The sequence below is a fragment of the Pteronotus mesoamericanus genome, unplaced genomic scaffold (genome assembly GCF_021234165.1).
Source record: "Pteronotus mesoamericanus isolate MK-2021 breed Mesoamerican mustached bat unplaced genomic scaffold, CSHL_Meso_final scaffold_54, whole genome shotgun sequence".
In the NCBI taxonomy this organism is placed as follows: Eukaryota; Metazoa; Chordata; class Mammalia; order Chiroptera; family Mormoopidae; genus Pteronotus; species Pteronotus mesoamericanus.
In genome coordinates this window covers 10904421-10928638 of record NW_026555321.1, presented here as the reverse complement: position 1 = coordinate 10928638, position 24218 = coordinate 10904421, and the positions used below count along the sequence as shown (strand labels likewise).

The following is a 24218-nucleotide window of genomic DNA, read 5'->3' as shown; positions in this document are numbered from 1 at the left end:
GATTAAAAATGAGTGGACCATACCCATGTGATCATAGGGATTTGAAATAGGCATGCTTTAATATAGGCAGAGCACAAAAGACTTCATCCGTACATTTTCTCTTTGGTGCTCTCAAATGTAGGGAATAAGAAATTGACAGGCAAATGGCTTGATTCAGGCAGGCCTAGGGGGACGTTGGGAAGTGTGCCGGTGAAGCGCTTAATGGGATTGCTCTTGCTCCATTCAGCCCATCACTTGGGGATTTGGCAGAGGCAGGCGATGAGTGGGGCACTGGACCCGGTGCTGGGAGGGAGCTCTGGGGATGCCTGAGGCATGACCACTGCCCTCTAAGAGTGTGGGACAAGAAGCCGGGCATCTCAGCCACAGTCCTGCAGTGGGGTTTGAAGACTTATCTTACAGATACAGGTTAAGGGCTCTTGGATTTTGAAATTGGGAGATGCAGCCATGGAGGAGGAGCCTGACTGGGGAGGTCAAGCCCCACAACCATGCAGCCTCACTCTGAGGGGGCTCAGGAAGCAGACGGATTCTCGGCTGGGAGCCACAACTTGGGGATGTTTCCTGGTGTCCCACCCAGTGTCCTAAGTGTACCCACAGTTCAATTCACTTTTCTGCCTCTTGGATTTCTGCACTTAAGGGAAAACTGCAGAGCTGGGACCAACACAGTCGACTCAAGCCAATTAGCATTTTCTATGTCCCAGCCACAGTCATTGGTTTATGGTGTGAACATGTAACGTAGTCTGGTCCAATGAGGATGAACTCGAGACTCAATCTTATGATCCATAAAAGAAAAAAACGATACATCAGACTTCTTCAAAATTAAAAATGTCTGCTTTCCAGAAGATATTGTGAAATTAATGAAGAGACAAGCCACAGACTAGGAGAAAATATTTACAAACACCTGACAAAGGACCTGTATCTAGAATATATAAAACTTCTAAAAATTCAATAATAAGAAACCAAATAGCCCAATTGCAGAAAATAGCCAGTCCTTTTCAAAAATGCCAAGATTATTCAAGACAAAGATAGACTGAGGAACTGTTCCAGATTAAAAGAGCCATGACAACTAAATGCAATGCATAATCCAGATTGAGTTCTAGATCAGAGGTAAAATAGCTAAAAGGACATTATTATGACAATTTGTGAAATTTGAATATGGACTGTAGATTGGAATATAGCATTGTATCAACTTTGAATTTCCTGACTGTGATCGTTGGGCTATTGCTGTGCGAGAGAACGTTCTTGTTCTTAAGGTCTGCAACTAATTCTCCATGGTTCAAGGGGTGTGTGTGTGTGTGTGTGTGTGTGTGTGTGTGTGTGTGTGTGTGTGTAGCAAGAGAGAGAAAGAGGTACAGAAAGAAAATGTGGCATAATATTAAGAGTTGTGAACATGGAAGAAGGGTATACAGGAATTCTTTGTACTATTCTTGCAACTTTGCAGCAAACTTGAAATTTAATCAAAACAAAACAAAGAGATGCGTGCTTAGAACATTGGGACAGAAGTGCCCCCTCCCTCCCGATGCACAAGAATAAGGAAGCAAGTAGCTATAAGTAGCTTATCCTCCATCCCCAAGGGAAGTCCGCTGTAGGGCAAAGCAGGCACTGTGGGTGGAAGAGTAGACAGAGAGACAGAAATCATGCCCTGAATGGCATCACTGAATTGCTAAAGCAACCAACCCTGAAACCTTGGCCTCCAGGTCATTTTGTTATATTTGCCAAGAAGTAGCCATTAAGGCAGTTGGGGGTGGGATCTTGTTCGTATTTAGGGTCCTGATGAACAAGAATGGACTGAGTCATCAGACAAGAAAGCACCCTGCATGCTTCATCCCTTTTGGGAGGGTCTTTTTCCTCTGGACGGCTCTGTCTCTCGATGATGGGTCAGTTGATCGCATTTCTGCTATTGAATTACTTAAAGTCAGGAATGTGATGATATGAAGCTAAGGTTCACTTAGCTCAGGCCTCATATCTCCCTGTTGATGAGAAAAGCATGATATTGACCTGAAATAGCCAGGTTATTCGTATGTTCATAGGTATAAGTGGCACTCACAGGATGACCACCGAATGCTCCGTTTTTCTGGTCTGCCATTATGTGGACATGGTTGTCACCCTGTAGTTCCGTGGGAGAATTTCAGTTGAGGCTGAAATTATAAATGAGTAAGCCAGATGTGGACTCAAGGAAAATCAGTGCTGTGCATTTATTTTGTGTGGGCTGGAGACCCATTTCCTGCTTACATTACTTAAAACCCATATCCTGCTGCTCTGTAAAAACTGGCAGCTTGGTTAGCAATTAAAAAAAAAATAATGTTTACACCCACAGGAAAACTCTAGTTTCAACCCTCAAGGAACGTATCACCTTAATCAGATTTAAAAAGATAGAAATGGGAAGAAAATGGGATCATTATGCCCAAGTACACAAAAATAAATACATTTTCCACAGAAGGAAATTGAAGGGAAGAAATAAACACTTGGGAGTATAGGGACTGAGGCTCTAATAGAATATTTTAAAAGTTGAAAGAGAGGAAGTAGGAAAATACGAGAATCAGTAACCGTTTACACCACAGTGTACGCAACTGAAAAGAACCCAAGAATAATGGACTCATAGAATGTTAGAACTGAAAAGGGATCTCAGAGATTGATTTCCACTCACCTCTCTCATTTGACATACAAGCACACTAGGACCCAGAAAGATGAAACGGGTGTCCCAGCGATCCCCAACTGGCTAAAGACAGACCAAGATTACAGTGCATGCCTCCCACCTCTCCTTGTCATGCTTTCTTTGCAATACCAAGATTAGCAAGATTCTAGCCATAGGTTGGGTCAGTTTGTTAGTATGTGTCAGAACTCTTTAGATGCAAGTAACAGAAAACCCAGCTCAAAGTGGCATAAGGTTAAAAAAAAAAATTGGCACAATAACAGTTCAGAGTAACACAGCTGGAACCAAGGGCTCCTGTTCCTTTTCAGGGCCTCGTTCCTGTTCATTTGTCACAGCTGTTTTTTGCTATGTTGGTTTCATTTCCAGATTTTCCCCAGGGCTACTAAAGATGACTCCCAAGAGCTCCAGGCTGATAGTCTACCCTGCAACAAGAGGAAGACCCCACTAGTGCCTAGGGAGCAGTCGTGGTTGGCCTCCCTTAGGGCACATGCCCCTCTAGGAACATGTTGCTTTTCAGGGGGAGGAGGGCAAGGATAGAATACGGCGATGGACTCCGTCTGGATCATGTGCCAGTCCCTGGGAGCCAGGACTGAGTTTGACCTCACCCCAACCCCATGGGCAGGGAGTGTGGGAAGTGTGCCTCAGTGGGAAGTCAGAAACTGTGTTCTCCCCAGTATATTCTTAGTCTTTATGGGGCTGGAGTGGGATAGAAAAAAAGGAAGGGGGGAGAAAGAAAGACCAAGAAGAAACCTAAGAATCATAGTAATAGCTAACATAGGGTGTCTCTTATGTGCCAGGCACTGAGCTAACCTCTTTAAGTATGTTATCTCATTTGAACCCACAACAACCCTGTGAGTTAGGCTAGTGAAAATCCTTCTCCCTGCCTCACTTTTTGGCAGGTGCAGAAGCTGAGGCACAGATAGGCTAGTTAACTTACTCAAGGTAACACAGTAAGGGAATTTGGACACAGGTAGTAATGCACATTGCTTGCTATCAAAAGGAGCTTTTAAAACTCTGAGTTACCTTCTCAACTCTACTTTATTGCCAGTGGTTAATAAAACAATAATCACACTTCTTGCTCTATATTAGAGCGATAACCCATTGGAAAATCATGTGCAAATTTAATTTTTATAGATCAAATTTGGTTTTAAATGTATAGGGGGATTTACTAATAAAAGAAATCTTTCAGTGTGGCCCATCAGAAAAGCATGAATATTTCCTCATTCTTCTGTTCTCTAAATGCTGGTTGGTATACCTTATATTTTCCAAGGGGTTTGGAAGGCTAGGGGAGCCTTTTTCCAGAGGAATAGCCATTTGTCAGAGCATGGAATTTGAAAACGGTAACAGCAAGTGAAAAAAATCGATTTTCAGCAGCATTAAAAAGTGGTACAAAAATTTATGAAGAACTTGGGAAGGAGGCAGAGGAAGCAGAATGACTCCAAGTTGAGTGATGAGCTTCTGCTCGTGGGGTGGAAGGCGTATAATGATGTCAGCACGGGCAAGTATGGGCCCAAGCCCTAAAATAAAAACAAGAAATAAAAAAGAGAAACAATAAATAAAGAGATAAAATTTGGGATTGCGAATGCAGCGTCTGGTCAAGCTTATGATGCAGAGAAACGGCTAATTGTTCACGACAGGGAAGGAGAAGGTTTAAGATGCTGCCGTTGAGAGACTGTAGGAGTCTAGAAAGTCTGACAAAGGCCTTTGAGTCACTGACAGAAATTCAAATGAACAGCTCAAACCATTAAGCCAGGGATTAGCAAAAAATTTTAAGGGCCTAATAGAAAATATTTTTGGCTTTGTGGGCCCTATGATCTCTCTGAATCACCCAACTCTGATGTAGCACAAAAAACAGCCATAGAAAAATACATAACAAACAGGTGTGGTTGTGTTCCAATGAAACTTTATTTATGAAAGCAGGTGAAGGGCTGGGTTTAACCCAAACGCTATAGTTTGTCTACTTCTGCTGTAAGCGGCTCATCCAGTGGCCAGGCTGCTCTGCGACCTCATCTCCAGCTCCCGCTATCATTCCCTCACCTCCTACCAGTAGACGCCCCAGCTTCCAGCCACCCTGGACCGTACTGACCCATGAGCCTTATACCTCCATATTTTTGCAGAAGCTGTTCTCTGCCCACATCGGGAGTCCACCTCCTTTCCTTCACAGGAGTGAGCCCCAGGAGGCTGCTGAAATGTCACTTCCTCTTTGAAGCCTCCATTGGACCCCACCCCTCACTCTGTGTCCCTGTAATGCTGTGGACACACCTTCATGAACCACAGACTTTATTACAGTGTGATTCTACACACACTAGGGTGCTCCCTGGGTTGATCGTAAACTTCTGAAAGGCAAACATCAAGTCTAACTCACTCTGTAGTCCCAGTTAGCATGATGCTTTGCTCAGCGACGTGAGATCGATCAAGTGGTTAAAAGTGGCCGTTTGGAAAGACAACTGAATCTGGCATCTCCCTGGCTTTACTTTCTGAAAAGCTGTCAGACACAGAACAATTCTGGGTGTGCATCTATTCAGCGCTCAGTCATTTGCTTCTTTGATCTGGGCCCAGAACAAGTAATTCAACTTCTTTGGATTTCTGTTTTCTACCAGGATAAGAGGAACATTGGGGCTGACAAAGAGCCCAGGCATGATGTGAGAATCGATGCTTTTAATCCTGTTTAGACAACAGTGTTTCTACAATCTGCTTCCTCTTGCCAGTTCCCTCCCCTAGAAGACATTAGATCCCCTAGTGGGCTTGCTACTGAAAACTGTTGAACTGAGCAGGCATGTTGTGTAACTAACTGTGCATGGCAAAAGCCCAGTTAAGGTGGACAGGCAAAATGGACAAGTGGTGGGGTATGGGGCTCACCCTCATTTGCTAAACAAACGTTGGCTATCAAGTTGCTCATTGAGAAAAGGAGAGGATCCAGGGATAGGATAGACATTGGGACCAGGAGGCCAACAGGACAAATGGAAGATAAGAATTAGGCCAGAATCAAGACTTGTGTGCTGTGAGGAAGGGAAAAATAGAGGGCCCTGGATGCTTCTAACGCTTGACCAGTTCCCATGGCCCTCTGCCCTTCAAGCTGGGGTGTCCCCCTCCCCGTGTCTGTAACAGAGATACTGTGCAAGGTATTGTGGCTGCCACCCCGCTTCTATTTCTTTTCCTTCTGAAAATCACTGGCCATTAATTCACAAAGGAACCTCTTCAGATTGCTCTTTGAGCTTATGTGTATGTGACCTGTGCCTTTGAGTGTTGGGCAAAGCATGTCTTTGATTTTGTTTGAGAATGCTGTTTAGCGTTTATTTCGCAGCATTTTTTTCCTATGACAGTTTCATAAGTGTATTTGTAGAATAGAGAAATTGAATAATCTCTGAATTTAAGAGTCCCTAAGCACTCATTGACACCTTCTCATTTGGGGCATATTGAGCTTAAAAATAGCTTTTTATAAAGTCTCTAAATTCCGATTTATACTTTAGACATGAACGTCCCCGTGGGTCGATTGGATGGAATGAATGTGCTTTGTACGGATGCTTAGATACTTTCATGAGAGGTTTCTGTTGTTCTGTGTTTCTCTCATTTCCCCTTTAGTGTTAAACTTACATTAAAACAAACCTTTTGGATTAAAGGCACTTAACCTCAGTTAAAATCACTTTTGTTGGTGCACAAATTATATTGATGTGCACATTGGTTCTATGGCTGGATTTTACTGGCTTAATAATGAGGAAATTCATATTGTAGGTTGCCCTGTGTACTGGGGAAATTACATAAAAATCATCATCAGAGCACTTAATGTCTTTCTAATTTTAGTTTATTTCTTCATTTGTTCCCCAGTTGCGTTCTAGCCTGTTACTCCGTTGCCGAGGTTCACTGTGATCGTTTTGTTCTGCTCACCAGTGATGCAGCATTAACCCCCCACCTCCCCCTTCTCCCGCAAGAGCCCCCGAAAAGTAAATGAAAGGCTGGAAACTTTATATTTTTATATCTAAAAGTGTCATCGGAGTTTGAAACTAAAAATCTGCTGCCTCTTTCCACTTGCCCAACGTTGATGTTTTCCTGCATCTGTCCGGGAGATCGCGAGAAAGAATTCCGTTGGGACACTGACAGCCCCGTGATGTCACTGCCACCGCAGGACTGGAAGCCCATTAACACTCAGACGGCAAAGGAAGTATGACAATTCCTTCAGCTTTACTAACGCATTTCTCCCCATAGCCTGTCTCGTGGAAAGGGGATGGTCAGCACACTCTCACCTTAGAAAAAGGAGAAATTTCCATTACACGGGGGCACGGAGCAGAGGCGGGGGCAAAGGGCTTTGGGGGCAGCTTGAGCTGAGTTCCGGTCTCACCTGTTCTCTCATGGCGCCGTCTTGGGCAAGATGGTAATTTTGCTCCAAGTGGAAGGAGCTAACCTACCACATGGGGCCTCTCATGGAAACCTTGCAGGATTGCGTTGTGCGTTGGACTTCGTGAGGACCGTGCATTTTGCACCGTGCTTGGCATGCAGGAGATGCAAAATAAATGAAAGCTATTCTCTCAGGTTCTTTCTCCAGTGCTGATACAGGCTTTGTCTCTGTTCTTGTTCCTGCTCCACAGCTGTTGTTTTTTTTTTAATTTTTTAATAATGTCAACTTCAGTCCCCTTTCAGGAGAAAAGGGACGTATGGAGGATCTCTTCGTTCTGAATGGTTTATAACGCCACAGTGTAGGTGTACAGCCCCGATATTAAGTCACGGCATTAAAAATAAAGCTCGAAGGCATCGTTTTCAAAATAAATACCCACCTCCCTCGGCCACTGGAAACTGAGAGGCAGGTGGTTCATTTGCCCAGATATGCTGAAACACATGTAATCAGAGAATGGCACGGGATCCTGGTATCGTGGAACCCAACGCCATGGGGAAAACCGAACTGGGGTGTTAGAAAGGACGCCTGGCCCCCTTCCTGCATCAGTTAGCTCGGGGTGAGGCCATTGGGGGTCTCCCGGGCGGTGCCAAACCCCTGCGGAATTGCCAGGGAGGCAAAATCTCCCTCTTCCCAACATCTTCCTTTGTCATCCATTTGAGGTGAAGTCCAGGGAGGACACTGGTGGTAATAGGATAGCTGATGGTCACAAAGTGTTTTACCCACAGCACAGTCTCCCAAGGCTTCAGGTCATCCGACGTGGCAGGTAGGACTGGTATCATATGATGACGTACTATGATCCTTAGTGTCCTGAGATTCAGAGAGTAAGAGGTCTACCTAAAGTCACACCGCCGGCTTAAACCTGTGGGTCCTACGAATTCCAATTCCCGCTATTTACAAATAGAGTTCCTGTGTGCTTTTAGTGCTAAAAACTTGTCAATATCTTTGTCCGCCTTTGCTCCCAAGTCACATATCCTATCATTTACATACATGATTTGATTTGATATATGTACTAGTTTAATAGAGTATTCCCCCAAGTGCAAACTCTGCATACAGTGATATGCAACATAATTTTAGGGAGTATTGAATTTAATGTCGAATAATATCAAATCATGTAGTAATAAAGTTATTCCCTTTTCAGTGTTCAGTCTTTTTATTACCAATGAGAAAAATCTCAGTTTGATGCCAGAACAGCCTTCATTAATACCTCTTGAACCTTTGCTAATCCTTCTTTTTTACAGAGAGGGACAGGCAACCATACCCAGTCAACACTAAACTGTAGTTATTTCAGAGATGTACAAATGGTTTCTTCAGTGGCCAGATAAGTACATAGTTTAGGCTTTGCACGCCATTCGGTATTTGGTGCGGCTACTTGACTCTACCGTTGCATCATGAAAGCTTCATGAACGAATATGGCTTTGTTCCAATAAAACTTTATTTAAAAAAACAGGCAATGGACCTGAAAACCCTGTCTATTTTTTACCGTTCTCTTTACGGAAAGTAATATGATTTTTTATAGTAACAATATAAAATTCTCTAAATTTGGTTTGGGCAAAAAAAATCAATTTAGACAGAAACCATGAGAGCATAGTTGTCTGAGAGTATGTGAAAAATGGTGAAGATAGTACTGGGAGAATTGAAGTTTGATGAAATCTGTTTTTATGGGTTCGCTGGTCAAGTATTCTTTTATCGTAGCAGAACTAGAACACAGTCTAGGGGAGTCTCAGCCCAGTAAAACCTCCTGTAGTGCCTCAGTCACTTCAGTATCCCACTGACCTGCCCCCCAGCCCTGCCCCCGTGCTGAGCTGTGCATGACTCGGGGATGGGCAGCTGGGTGTCGCTTTTCTTGGCTCTCCGGGCTTAGTCCTGTCCCGGTGCAATGAGGGATCGATGAGTGAGTAGAACTGTCAAGATGAGATTCAAGCATTGAATGGGTGAACTGGTGGTGGGAACATGAGGACCCAGGGAAACCTCAAGTTGTAATGTTTATTCCTCCTCCTAAAGACCAGTGGGGTAGTGTTGTGGCTTAAAGCACAGACTGGAGGGACAGCCAGGGTTCAAGTGTAGCCCACCCTTTGCTCTGTGTGATTTTGGGCAGGCTATTCAGTATCTCTTTGCCTCTGGTTCCCTCTCTAATAATAGGACCCACCACATATGGCTACTGGGAGGAATAAATGAGTGAATCTACAGTAAAAGTAAAAGATATTTCTTAGCTAAGTGTTAGCTCTCATTACTCTTCCTCCTGCTCTGATAATGGCCCATTCTGGCTGCCTAGGAAAGACCTGTCTGATCATCGATATGGTCCTTAGTGACTGCACAGAACAGCTAATGCTCCTTCCGGCCCAGTGGTCCATTTACTCAAAACAAAGGGTACTGTTGAGTTTGACGTCTCTCTTTGGGGCTCGGATGCAACACCCACAGAGCAAGGTGTTAGCTCTGAGCCAGAGGATCCCATGATGGAATTCATGGCCCTTCCTCACTTACAGAATCGGCCCCAAGTGTGTCAGCGTGGGCAGGGCCCCACACAGCTGGCTCTGCCTGCCCCAGCCTACCCAGGACCCTGTCCTGCTCCCCAAGGTACCCCACGAACCAGCCACGCTCAGCCTGCCCGTCGTGGGATGCAACCTGGGGGTGTGCGTGCTTTTCCCTCTGCACTCCCTCCCTGCCCATCCTACAGCCGTTCGTCTCTCTCCTGAACACGCCAACACGTTTCCCCAAATTACTCTCACCTCGCTACAGTGTGACATGTTAGTGGCACCTCTGTTGGGTGACTTTGAAAGTCAAACTTGTTTTTGAGTCTAAGAGGCAGGAGGTATGTGTATGTGAGTGAATGAGAGCGAGCGAGAACATACATGTTCTCTGCACTGACTGCAAGCATCTTAAGGGCAGGCACAGCCTCATTCTGTTCTTATTTGGTTTCTTCAACTATAAGTCCAGTGCCTTGTACTTAATAGAAATTTCTGGAATGGATTGGAAACAGCGTACTTTAGGAGTAGAGATTGTAAATCAGGAACTTTCATCTGAGCTTTCCAAGAGATAGAGATTTGAATTATGTCCCATTGATATAAGGAGCCTGTTTTTGCCTTCTCTGTTTTGCCTTCTTCACTAATTTGCACTGTATGAATTCTAGCATATTTTCCTTTGATGACATGGAGTTTTCGCCTTGTATGTTCCATGGTGGATGAACCCAGGGTGAGCTGGTAGATAGGTCCTAACAGAGAGGATGTGCTTTCTCTCAAAACTGTGTACACCTACACACCATATTTCATCAAATCTATAATTTGTTCAGGCGCACTATCATTTTATATACCACTGAAAAGCAAACAGCAGCGATTAAACTGAGACACAGTGAAGATCGTAAGACAGGTGGCACTTTCATAGAGGGAGAAACCAAATATCAGCCCTGTAAGAAAAGGAAGCATCTCACATCCTAGGCTGGAAATATTCTGTTTTCATCTTGAGCTATTTTTTCGTTCTGCTTGAAATAGACATTGATAAAACCTCAGTGCCCAAAGACAATCCCCAGCACACAGCGAGCTGGCTGAATAAATATGCAAGTGCTTCTAAAATAGCTGGCAGAGAGCCTTTTGTTTGGAAACAAATGTCTCCTTGAAAATAGCAACCCGAAATTCTCTCACAGTGCCTGTGTTCTGGGGCGATGAATGTGGCCCTTTAAGTACCTTCTCCAGTGACAGCAATTCTCTGGAAATTGCTCAATAAATCCATGCATAGAATACAGTCTGGAATTTGCTCCTCTTGAAGTGGTTTTGAGCACTTAAACCCATCTCCTCTCCCTTTGCCCTTACAAAATATTAACTAGCACAGTTATGTCTTTCATCCTTCTCCCTTTAAAAACTAGAAAACAAAGTTTTGCTCACTTATCTGATGAGCTAGATTAATGGAGACAAACATTCTTTTAGTAGCTGGACCAACTAGAGTGAACACCCTACTTCTTCAGGAGGAGGAATGTTTTTGTCTCAAAATGCATTTAATTGCCCCAATATTTCACTGCACCAACATAAAATACCTCCATGATTTAAAAAAGAATTTGATTGCTTTATTTCCAAAATGGTTGTAGGATGGAAACGTGGTTTTGATGTTGTAGAATGCAAATCCCCCTGTTTTTCTTTGCTTTGGGGGGCATTTGATAACATCACGTGGTCAGACCTATAGACGGTATTTTGATTCAGCAACATTGTTGAGACATTAAAATAGAACTAAGGGATTTCACTGGTGTTTCAAAATGTACCTGCTTAGAAGCCAGTCATGATAAGTCCCTTCCAAAGGGAAAGATAAACGTTGCTCCTACTAAACTCTGCCGACTCGGAGGATTTAACGAGGACAGGAAGAGAAGCAAGGGCAAAATGTAATGAGTGAAGGATTCCCATTTTGTGTGCCAGACAAAATGCTTGAGCAGTTTTAAACTAAATGGAAACTTGGCTGTGGTGCTCTTGGACTTCGAGCTCTCAGAAATGTGAAAATATTCAGGCTCAGAATTTTACTTCCCACCCCCAACAAGTGAATGATGCCCCGGGAATTGTTGGAGGAAGAGAGACCTCGGGACTCCTTCATGCTGGGTCCTGGGGCTGAGCAAACACTGGGAGATGGCTTTCCCCACGATGCCCAGGGGGATGATGGTGTCCTGCTCGCAGAATGCAAAGCCCCGTTTCGTTTTCCCAAAGGGTGCCTTGTGCATGGCTCTGTGGTCCTGAATTATAATCACGTCCACCAAATTGAAATGTGGTGCTTTACTCCACCAGAAAGCCTGACATTAAAAGCACCAACAGTCCCAAGTGTTGGCAGGATGTGAAGCAACTAGAACTCTCATACACGGCTGCTGGACGTATAAATCGGGCCCAAGTTTGGATCACTGGGCAACAATACTTTCTAAAGCTAAATGTATCCGTGTGACTCAGTAATCCCCGTCCTGGGAACATCCTCAAGAGAAGTGAGCACATAGGCCCATCAAAAGATGTATAGAAGAATGTTCACAGCTTTATTCCTAAAAGCCCAAAGCTGGAAACCACCCACATGTCCTCAAGTAGCAAAATGTAAATAAATTGTGACAAATTCAAATAAATGTGCATAGCAATAACAAAGGAACTAACTACTAGTAAATATGACAGCATGGCTGACTCCCATGCACATAACGGTGAATGGAAGAACTCAGAATAAAACAGATTTAAAATGAGCAAAACTAATCTACATGTCAGAGGTGAGCAAGCTGGTCGACCTCAGCGCTGCAAAGGGGCACGTGGGAGCCTTGTGGAGTGCGGAAATAATGGGGTGTATACCTAACTGTGTGTGTCATGCCTGTTTTATCTCCATCAAAAAGGAAAAAAAGGTTGGATGCGCAAGTACCGTTGGAAGGGCCTCTCTTTAGAAGAGTCCTCTTCCCTTTTCACACATTAACATTTCTGCAGGAGGTGTTTTTGACCTCTCTGCCTTTTGCCTTTTCATCTGATTTGGACCTTTATCACGTGCATCTCTGAGCGCGTCACGAGCAGCGGCAGCAGCCGCAGCAGCTATGGGTGGGATGTTATCCCGGACTCTGAGTTCTCCGAGGATGGTTATGTAATACCTGTAATTGCATCAACCTGCCTAACGAGCTTTCCCTTCGGTGCCATGCCCTGCAAATTAATAGCCCATGGATCCATTTACAGCATGTTGTGTTTTGGAAAACTATTTCAAGCCATCAAATAATAAACAGCTTTAAAATAAGATGACATAAGAATTGTTATTTTTAAGTGATTAATTATCAGTAGTGTCAGTAAATTCCTCTCAGAGATGTCATGTGGTCAAAACAGGATTTATGAACCTGTGCGGAATCTAGTTTAATATCTAGCTGGCTTTCCTTTTTTCCATTCTTTCATTAAAGCCGGTGGGACTTTAGTAAGTGATCAAATTGAGACTGGTTTGGGGATGTGAACAAGAAAGTTTGGCAGAACAGACAACTGCATTTTTTTTTTTAAACTGCCACCAAAGGAATTTCTCTGTGAGGCCATTCACATTTAAAGAAAAGGTTCTACATTTACAGAAAGTTCATCTTAATTTTTAAAAATCCAAAAAGGGATTTAAGAAAACTTTTAGGCTAATTGACTTAAGAGTCTGGTTAGCACACGCAGTGTGTGTGCATGTGCTGGACAAGGGCTTCCGTTTGGTTCTGGTGCTCCCAGGAGAGCAAAGTCCAAGGCAGGGTTCTGGGTGTCCCCCAGATGAAAACAGCCTCCTTGCTCAGGAGAAGCACAGATTTTTCCAGATTCTGGGGTTGGGGATGAATGGCCCCCACGGGTGCTTATACAGCGAGAACTAGAAGATGTCATTTAGGATGTCCTTGACATTTTTCGTTGTTCTTCCTTGGACATCCTTCCATGTAATTAAGTCTCGTCTGTTTCCCAAACTGGAATAAAAGGGACACAGAGCAATCATTATTACCCTAGACCCCAAAAGAAGTGACTGTGGGCAGGAAGAGAGCACAGTAACAGTGTCATTTCAAAACAAGTGTTGGTTTACCTCCTCGTTCCATTTCAAATGTTGTTATTTAACAACTTGCTCCTTCAAATTCTGTCTTTCTGGGTATCTTCTCAGTTTCTATTTGAGTTTCCCTTTTAGAGCAAAAATCAACTATATTTTCAAACATTTATCTCTTTAGTAAGGTATAATTTATGTATTTTAATGGTATGGACCTTAAATGTACTGCTTTATAAGTTTTGATAAATATCTCCATTCTTCTAACCACCTATCCATTCAAGATACTAGAAAGAGACTATGGGAACCTTCTGGGGTTGGAATATTTCCACATCTCGATTTGGATGGCGGTGGCAGTGAAGGTAAATTGTTCTGAGGTCTGTCGCCAGAGATTAGTTTTGCCTTTGAACTTCATATGCACAGAATCCTACAGTCTGCACTCTTGAGTCTGGTGTCTTTCATTCATCATTAGGCTCGTAGGATTTTTCCATATTGGTACATGTGTCGGGTGGTGGTTTGCTTCTAATTTTGCTTACTGTCATTCCATTTACAGATAGGCCATTCTCACCTTAATGGATGTTTGGGTTGTTTCCAGTTTAGGGCTATGATGACTAAAACTGCCATGAACATCCTTGGATGTGCTTGGTGCATGACAGAGACACTTATTTATCTTAGGTATATACTCTAGAATTATTGGGTTATAAGGACATGTGTTAACTTTTATTTAAAAAACAGCCAAATGTTTTTCAAAGGGGATATAGACACTTATTTCTCTTGGATATATACTCAAAATTGGGATTACTGGGTCATAAGGACACATGTGCTTAATTTTATTAAAACTGGCCGGTTTTCCAAAGTGGTTTTCCTACCATTTCACAATCCATTAGCGGTGTATGATGAGAATTTTGGTTGCTCCACATCTTTGTCAAACCTTGATATTTCAGTCTTTTTAATTGTAGACATTCTACTTGGTATGAAGTGCTATTTCATTGTGGTTTTAGTTTGAGTTTTCCTGATGACTAATGATACTGCATATTTTTTTAATTTAATCAAAATTGGATCTATTTTTATATTAGAAAATATGCATAAAACTATGCACAATTTGATCTCATATATATAAAAATACAAAGTTTGGATGATACAGCTCAGCATGTCTTTTTGTATTCTTTTTTGAGCTTATCTTTATTTTTATTTTGTTGTTTTACTTCAGGGACATTTGTCAATTGTATGGTAAAGAAAAGAAAAGCTGCTTTTTAAAAAAGAGGTTCCTCTTTGATTGATTGAGATAGAACTTCTGTTTATTTATCTAACACTTCATGCTAAGTAATGTTGGGTATTGGCAATGCTTTAGATAAAAGTGGTTGAGAAAATAGATACCACTACTGTTTTGCATTCGTCTGTATCCCCAGGGAGAAACAAATCCATTCCTATACCATCAGACATCTTGCTGTTGGAAGATAACATCCGTATTTACCTCAGTTTAATAGACCATAAGCCAGGGGTCAGCAAACTTAACTCTGTGAGCCAAACCTGGCCTGCCGCCTGTTTTTATCAATAAAATTTCATTGGAATACAGCCATGTACATTCATTTGCATGTTATCTATGGCTGCTTCCCCACTAGAACAGCAGAGTTGAGTCGTTGAGACAGAGACCATATAGCCTGCAAAGCCTGACACCCTTATTGTTTGGCCCTTTCCAGAAGGAGTTTGCCAACCCCTGCCATAATCCATTCACTCTTTTTGAATTTTCTATTTTAATTTAAACACTGGTCATAAGAGTTTAGTTCAATGCCAAACATATGTGCAGTTTGTAACTGTACCTTCATTTCTGTCCAGTTCATATGAGCTACTCAGTGGTTATGTGCCTTACAGTCTCAGGTCTTGATAATTCAGTAGGGACCACATCTAATTTCAACTTTGGACTGAAAATTCACAAGCAAATCCTCTCCCAGCACTACCCCCAAAATCCTTTCATGTTAGGTGCCAGAAAAATAAAAGGACTTTCTTCTAGGTAGAAGTGCAGCTAACTATAAAGCCATGTAATTTTTTTAAACACACACATATGAGAACATAAACATCCAACTGATGATTCTTTTTTAGGTAAAATAAGGAGAGCCTGTGAATAAATGAGCTTGATTTTCTTGTCTAGAAATTCTTTGTGAAAGCTGTTCTAGAAGAAGAGAGAAAAATGCTGTGAGCAGGGGCACCAGAGTTGGAACAGTGGAGTTTCAGGATGATTTCTTTTTGTCTAAATGGTCAAGTTATATTAAATCCCATATCTTATATATAGTGCAATGCTTTAACATTTACATCAACTCATAACAAATTACTCTTCACTTATGCCTTTTATAAACAACCAAAGAGGAAATTAAAGCAAATAGTACTTCAATGGACTAGCATGGTGCCCTGGCCCATTTTGAAGATGGACTCCAGCCCTGGCTGGTGTGGCTCAGTGGATTGAGTGCTGGCCAGTGAGCCAAAGGGTGCCTGGTTCAATCCCTGGTTGGGGTACATGCCTGGGTTGCAGGCCGGGTCGGGGGTATGCGAGGGGCAACTGATCATGTTTCTCTTACACATTGATGTTTCTTACCCTATCTCCCTCCCTTCCCTTCTCTCGAAAAATAAATAAACAAAACTTTAAAAAGAAAAAAAGATTGACTCCAAGGCAGCACAAGGGACCCTGCCTTCATTTTGTAACTTGTAATATGAAGATGTACGTTCTTACCCTTCCCATATCTAAAGGCGTTTGTGAGAACAGAAGTATGAAAAAGGGGAAAGTCCTTTGACAGATCACAGTGCTTGAGAAACAGAAGACAAAACTGCAGCTAATATTACTGGCCCAAGGCTACAGGAGAACATTTGTCCGAGCCTCCCCCACCAGACAGAGGACAGGACACTACCTTTCTCCTGAAATCCATATCACCCAAGACTTCCCATGTGCACAATGCAGAGCCCATCTATGCATGTTCTCCTCCCAGTAGAACTTCCCCGACCTACTTAGCCTTCAGACTTTGCTCATCTAAAAGATGCAGTCATCTTTCTTAGTTTCCTCCTAGAATCTAATTATACGGAACGAGGGGTGCTCCCAGTATCACCTCACATCCGATCGCATCAGGGAGGTACCCGCTTCAAGGGTAAATCAACATGTGTGCTTTGCTGCTGCAGGAGCTGACAGCATCTTTTAAGTTATTCCTGGTGCCTCTTATAGCTTTCAGGATGTCTGAAAACAAAAAATGAGGTCCATTGGGGCTTTGGTGCTGCCGGACTGTAATTCATCGATAAATGGGGAAGAGATCCATGCAGTAGGCATGAATATACCCTCTGTAGTTTAATGTTGTAGCAGCCTGTTAAAAAGCACTACACTGAGAATTCCTAAGGTGAGACCTAGGGGCTAGCCACGCTCTTAGCTAGCTGAGCGACCACGTGCAAGTTACTTTAACCTCTCTTGGTAAAACACATCTGTAAAACAAAAGCACTGAGACAATGATTGGTAGGATCCCTTCCAGAAACCACACAGACTGAAACAATAGACTGTAGCATCCCTTTAATGAGAGTCAGTAAGGCCTCTTCACTGAGAATTATATTTGCTTCCAGTACACAATTGCAGTGAAATCTAATTCATACTGGGCTCTGCTCTTCATAAAGTTTTGGAACGTAATGATGTACCAGGATTGACTTTTCTCACTGCCTTTTCTTCATGGGTCAATTTTTTTTATGTGGAGAATCTTGGAACATTCTCATCATAGCCTGTTATAAAAGAGGATCAGCATTTCAGAGATGAAATACCTGAGACACAAAGAGGTTAATTACCTTGCCCAAGAAAAGGTATAAAACACTTCAAGCGGAAGCGGTCAGGAGGAGGAGCTATATGCTTAGATGAAAGATAAGAGAAGTTGTAATTTTATACTCTATAATTTCTAGGGATCTAGCATGAATGTATAGATTAAAAATCATGAGAAGACTTGTATTTCCTGTGTCCCTAGACTGGAGTTGGGAAGAGAGAAACTAAGATCAGGGGTAAACAACCCCTCAGCAGGCACAGGAACCAGGCATATCTACAAGCAGGTGGTAATATACAGCCGCCCCCAAAACCCTAGTCCCAAGCAAAGCCCAATCATTGCTTATTTCCCATCCCTAACTTGAAGTGTTTTCACTTAGCAGGAAGGTTCTCTTTATAATCCCATGAAAACGGAAATTCTGGGAAAGATAGCCAGTTAAATCACTTTTTGGTTACTTTAGAGGAGGAAGTGTTGGCTCCATTTTGTCAGCACATGGAGGAGGAGGAAAGAGGAAAAGTCTGAGGGCACTTGGGGAGGGTCTGTGAGAGCAACGATGGAGAGCACAGGGACGGTCTGGCCGGGAACCAGGTCCAGCCTGGGAACGCAGCCCTGGCAAGTCAGAGGCCTGCGGGTCTTCTCCGAGCCCCCCACCCCCAGCATCTCTAGTCCTGAGGTGTCCCCGTCCACCCTTCTCGTCCATGTTTGTAGAAGACTCTCGGATGGGTTTGGGTGTCATGGGTTACAGCCCTAGATTCTTGGCTCCAGATTCTGTACATAGATCAGGAGACTCGGGCTGGTTGGTCTCCAAGTTCCCGTCCAGGGCATGGCCCCCCTAGGCACCTGATAAGGGGTAGATGAACGCACGATCAGATTCCAGTTTCTGGTCTGCGTGTTTAAAGTGTTGTCTAGAGAGTTCTCTTGGTCACCAGAACTCATATTTAACATATAGAAATCTTTCAATGGATGACAACTATGCTTAAATACCTAGTGCTCAGCACATAGTGATATCATAATAAACAGGTGCCTGAAAGCACTGAGAACATCGCTGCTTTCCACTGAGTTGTGCCAAAGTGTCAGAAACATTCCGTCTTTACGTGTGAGGAGTTGGGAGACATCTGCCCAGCGGGATGGCTCTCTGCCCTTGTTCCTACTCGATTTCTGGCCCTTTGCAGGATAAATCAAGTCCTTAGAAACAGGAAGATTTTTTTTTTTTTTTTTTAAGATGTGGGGTAGGGTGGGACAATGGCTGTTTAAAAGAAAGTGTGGGGTAAGGTTTTTGTAAAGTGAATGATCCTTTTATAACCTGGGCAGTCACCTTCAGGTAGTTGGATGTTGGCAAGTATCATGTGAAGCAAGCAAGGGAGATACTATTTTCAAATCCTATTTAAAGACCTAGGGATATGAGATTTATAGAACTAAAATGACTTGGCTCGTGTCAGTGGTTAGGTGGTTGTGCCAGAAGTATCAACAGAACCAGGGTGTCCTGCTGCCGAGTGGAGTGCATTTATTACCATATCATCTTGCCCTTGGGAGTGCATTTTCATCAGCTGAGCTGAAGAAACTAAAAATTAGAAGCATCGAGAAGTCAGGGGCCATGTTTGCCCCCATGTACTTTACGCAGTTCCTCAAAAAAAAAATCTGCTTAACAAATGCTTTTTGAACATCATGGGAAAGTAGCTTACCTATCACTTCCCTATTTGAATAAAGAATCAGCCCTTATTCACACTTTCAGAATTGAAACAGGGGGAAAATATAACCATAAAACTTCTGCAGTGATTCTTACAAACTCTTTTTCTCTTGCACAGGACCTATTAGTAACATGGCATAATTTTTTAAATGGGCCATTTTTAGTAATAGAAAAAGAAAAAAAAATCTCTCATTCCCATTCCCATAGAAAGTACAATTTGAAAACTGCTTCTTAAAAAGGTAGAGCACTACATCCTGTGGGCAATGCCTAAGGCTCATGCATTTAATTTTCTGTAGGGCTTCTCTCCTCTGCCCTCAATACAGTCTAGGTGGCTCCCCACAGCTAGGAGGGAATTTGTTTAAAAAGTGAGGGGAATTCTTAAGGTTACCTAGGAAGCATTTTGAAGTCAGAGCTGAATGGAGAGCTGCCATGTGTGGTGGATGGAAGCCGTGGCTTTCTGAGAAGTCAGAGCTTGGATATTCCCTCACCTGCCAGTTCTAATGGAGTCAGAAGGACACGTGACCAAATCAGGGTGACCTACTTCTGTTACCCCGGCAGCGAGCATAAACGCTCATTTTAAACTAGCTCCTTGAAAAATCAGATCGAACAATAACAACAAGAAGGTAGAGTGAATCAGTATTTTTAAGGTCTCTTTAGTCAAAATGGCCAGAAGAAAAGATCAAAGGATAATTTAATCGGAACTTTTTTTTCCCAGTAGAAATTAGCGTTTAGCGTTAGACTTGAAAAGTCATCAGCAGACTCAGTGCTACTACCATCTTCCCCATCTTGACTGGAATAAAGATGAGGCTCCTAAGTAATTTAGTACAAGTCTTTTTCTTCAAGTAAAAGTAAGAATTAAAACCACAGATGGACAAATGCCTTCAAAAGAAGTTCTCATTCTCTCTCTCCATTTTGAAAAGTTTTTGCTTTTATGGCTCTGGGAATACAATCAGAAATTATACTTTATGTAGAACTTTTTAAATGTTCACCCTCAGAAAGTGTACTGACAAAGCTCTTGAAAAAGTCCACATCCTTGTGGTGGTAAGTGGATGGAGAAAAGCACTCAAAAATCTCTCTATCATGAAAATAAAATTCCAAGAATCCTGGGTTGTCCTATCCATTTGGGGGTAAAACACTCAATATTCACTCAAAGGCAAAAACAAGATATGTAATATTAAAAACTGGTGTCATTTCGACATAAGAGACAGTGGTGGACAGAAGGGACAGAGGGAGCCTGGTGTTGAAGCAGTGGACAGGGGATAGATGCAGACAAGAGGACTGAGGTGGACATTTATGTGACACCAAATTGCCTCTGTCTCCTGTCCTCAATAGCTAGCTCCTTGAAGTCAGAAACTTTGCCTATATTGTCTCTACAGACCCCTGAGAAAATAGTTTCTGGCTCCTGTCTTCACGAGTTCGCTCAATTATTCACGTATTTCCTGAGTGTTTACCATTTTGCCTTGCAATGGAAAGTATTTGTGGTGTGCATGTTATATGCCACATGCTGTGTTAGGTGCAGATAGTCAACACCGAAGAAAGTCTCTGATGTCATGGAGCTTCTGTTTGGGGCGGGGGAGAGGGTAGGCAGATGCAAGTATCAAGCAACCTGACAGAGCACTTCAGGTGGCCATCACAGCTTAGAACAGAACTGTGCTCTACTATATGGTTGCCAATACTTAATGGCTACGAGTACTTGGAATACAAAGAAAAACATAAAGCAGAGCATTATGGGGCTGATGGGCTGGCTATTTGGTAAAGGATGGTCAGAGAGCATCTATCTGGCGTGGCAACATTTGGGCAAGGGCATAAAGCAAGGGAGCGAGCCAGGTAAATATGAGAGAAAGAGGGTTCCAGGCAGAGGAGCAGCAGGTACAAAGCTCTGTGCCCTTTGCTGAGGGCTGAGTGGTACAGGGAACAGACGCAGTCATGGTCCACGCTCTCGGACCTTTTGTTTTACAACTCAGGTCGGCTTTAAACTAGGAAAATGCACACCAAGCTGTGGCAGAAAATAAGAGAAAGGACTTAGGATTGGCTGATGAGGGAGGATCTCAGTGAGGAGGTATGAGGTCTGAAAAGGGGGTGACTATGCAATAGAGTGGAGAGGCCATTAGAGGCAGTAGGGACAGCATCAGAGAAGGTATTGAGGCAGGACAAAGTCTGGTTTCTTCTGGGAACCCAAGTGAAAGAAGACCAGGGGGGCTGGGCGCAGTGAGAAAGGGGAAGACGCAGTCCGAAGTGCCATTGGATAGGAGGCCAGAGGACAATTTGGCAGGCTCTGGTAGCCCATTGAAGGAGCTTGGCTTTCTTCTCAGTATAATGTGGCCCCGTTGATAAATGATCAACACTGAGCCGTGTGATCACATTTGCAGTGTTAAAACATTGCTCAGACTGAGGGATGGGTTGGAGAAGGAGCCGGCTAGGAAAGTGCAGGCCCCAGTTAAGAAGTCCAGGCAAGAGATGATGAGGGCTCGGACTGAGATGGTGGCAGTGAAAAATTGAACTTGAAAATAAAGAGAAGTGAGTGGATTCTGATGAATAAATTGGAGATAAAACCAACGTTACATAGCACATAAAACTCACGTGGAGAGTCTTGGACTGGATAGATCAATGGATGGATAGGTAGTGAGGTAGATGGGTAGAGGGGTGGATGGACTACTGGTTTCCTGGCCTTCAGTACAGTTCTGGCATGCCAATCTCAACCTTTAAAGAGAGCTGAGTGATACACCTTTGAATAGGATGCTAGTGCTTAGAGATGTTTCCCTTCCTCAGGTGGGGCCTTAGATTCTCCTAATTCATGAATCATGATTTTAGTGATGGAGTTTTGCTGGCGAAGGTATATTACTCACCAATGACCTTGCCAGAAAACCTTATTTGTGGTTAAGTATGCAACTGGTGGTGTGCGTGCGTGTGTGTGCGTGCGTGTGTGTGTGTGCGTGCGTGCGTGTGTGTGTGTGTGTTTGTGTTTACCTGAGAGCAGGGTATGTGGAGAACCAGGTCTTGCGGAGGCTTGCACTGTGCCAGGCATGTAGTGACTGGCTTATAGGCTACTTTCTTCAATCCTCAGGACTGTCCAGTGAGGTTGACACCACCCAGCCCCTTGTGGAGATGAGGAACCTAATGCTTAGAGAAGCTTGAGGTCACAGCAGGTCAGGGGCAGGAATGATTCTCTCCCTGACCCAGGTTGGAACCTTCATAGTCTACTCTAACTAGCCAGCCCTCCAAATTCTGGTTTTCTGTGTAATCAAGTGACTGAAATGTTGCACCTCAGCCCTAAACATTCACTGTTATAGCATCATTCCTCATTGATTCAAAGGCTCCAGGGATTCCTTGTGATCTATCTGCTGATGTCAGCCTAGCGGTGGGCCCTTTGTGACTCGGTTTCCTCTGCAGGGAGACGTGGCTGGGAGACCTTCGATTGAGAAGCACTGAAAACGATAGTGAAGAGTCATTGTATGTTTCAAGTATACTAAATCCCCTTCAGCATAGAGGTGAAGAAGACTGGGCTTTAAGGTTGTTTAGCTGTGGGTTCAATTCCAACCAACCCCAGGCTGTCTGTGAACTGGAGTTTCCTTAAGTACAGAATGGAGTTAAGCCAACCTCAGTAGTATGTTGTGAAAGGATTTGCTGGTACATGAAGCATTTAGTCCAGATTCTTCTAGGCACAGGGTAAGTGGAACAAAGGACAATTATACTCTTATATCTCAAGGCAAGAAGGGGTTTTTTGAGGGTAACTAGATGTCCTTGGCATTCCTCCAACAAACCTACATGTGATTATTTCTCCTTGAGTGAATAAAAATTAACTGTAGGTAATTATCTTTGCTTCTACAGAACTTAAGAGAAAAAGAAAACAAACAATTCACTCTGTAAGCCTTCTAAGAAGAAAAGGCTTTTTCCCCGTTTTCTTGCTGTTTGTTTCTGTACCTCAGTCTCTCCTATTCAAAGCATAATGAGCGCTGTGTTTGCTCCTGGGACAAGGCCCCTGGCAGAGCCGGGCGGGAGGCCCACAGAGCAGATGAGGTGCTCCAGAAGCCGAGCCAGAGCCTTAGGAAAAAGCTTGCCAAACACTGATGTTTGACTAATTGGTAATGTCTGGGGACTTGGCACCAAGAGAAAGGAAAGAGGCTGGTGGATTTTGAGGAAGGAAGAACAGACTTGAAGCCAAGCATCGAGATCCCGGAGGAAGATCCTGGCCCACGTGGGGTCCAAGCAAGTTTGTCAAAGAGTTTTGAAATGGCCAATTAACCCCCTGAAGGACAGAGTGCCCAGAGGTTTCCAGCATTAGCTCTAGCTGCGTTGGACTGTGGGAGGGGGTGAGGCAGGAATAGGCGCAGAGTCTCAGGTGCGCCCTCTTGAGGCCAGACAACTCCATGCAGCATTGGCCTGAGACCCTGTTCATAGCATTTTGGTGGCACGGAACTAGGATGGTGAGTCAGGAGGAACTTTGGAACCAGCGCTCCTCTGGTGTTGAGCTGAGCTGAAGTAACTCACCCACTCAGATGGTTCCCTCTTTCAATCTTACTTTCTTCTGGAGAAGGAATGGAGGACAGCTTGCTTCCTACCATGTGGTTCAATACTGGCCACCTTAGTCCATCAGATAAGATTCAGTAAGGTGGAAGCTCAAAGCTATCTCTTTCCCCTGCCTCCTCCTGTGAGCCATAGGTGAAAGTGCCCACCTCATGTCTAGGAGCTTTCATATTTCAGCTAGGGAGGCTGGAAATGGGCAGCCTGATGGGGCAGAGTGGTTCCTACTCCTGTGTTTGTGTATCTCCAGCAAACCACTCAATATTTAATAGTGTAATATGTCCACGTACAAAAGTGGGCCACCATCTTTGAACAGGCAGCCCTTCTTCTTAGAATGGTAACAAAACTGCACCCTACTGGGAACCCTTCTATAAATCTGTTGTAATCTTTTGAAGCTAGACTTTTCTACTCTTCATGTTCTTCGGTCATATTGTTCTTGTTTTCTCTTGGTCATAGAGTTGTGTTTCTGAAGAAAAAAAAATACAGCCTACTGAAAATTGTTCAATAGGACAATGAGATGAAGAGTAATTGGATGTTACTCACAGCTGGTTGGAGGGTGAATAGCTATAACAGATTTGAAAAACAGTGTAGCATTATTTGGTAAAGTGGAAGATGGGTATGCATGGTAACCTATTTCTCTGTCTCTACCCTCCCCCATGTATGTATATATGTTTCTTTCTCCTAGAAAAATGTGTGCAAGAATGTTCTAGCAACACAATTCAAAAT

At 43.3% G+C, this 24218-nt stretch overlaps 1 protein-coding gene across 2 annotated transcripts in view; it reads left to right on the top strand.

Annotated features, from left to right (window-relative positions):
• The window catches only part of RARB (retinoic acid receptor beta), a 162094-nt gene that overhangs the window by 68737 nt on the left and 69139 nt on the right, over window positions 1-24218 (top strand). The gene's annotated exons all lie outside the window — the stretch shown is intronic.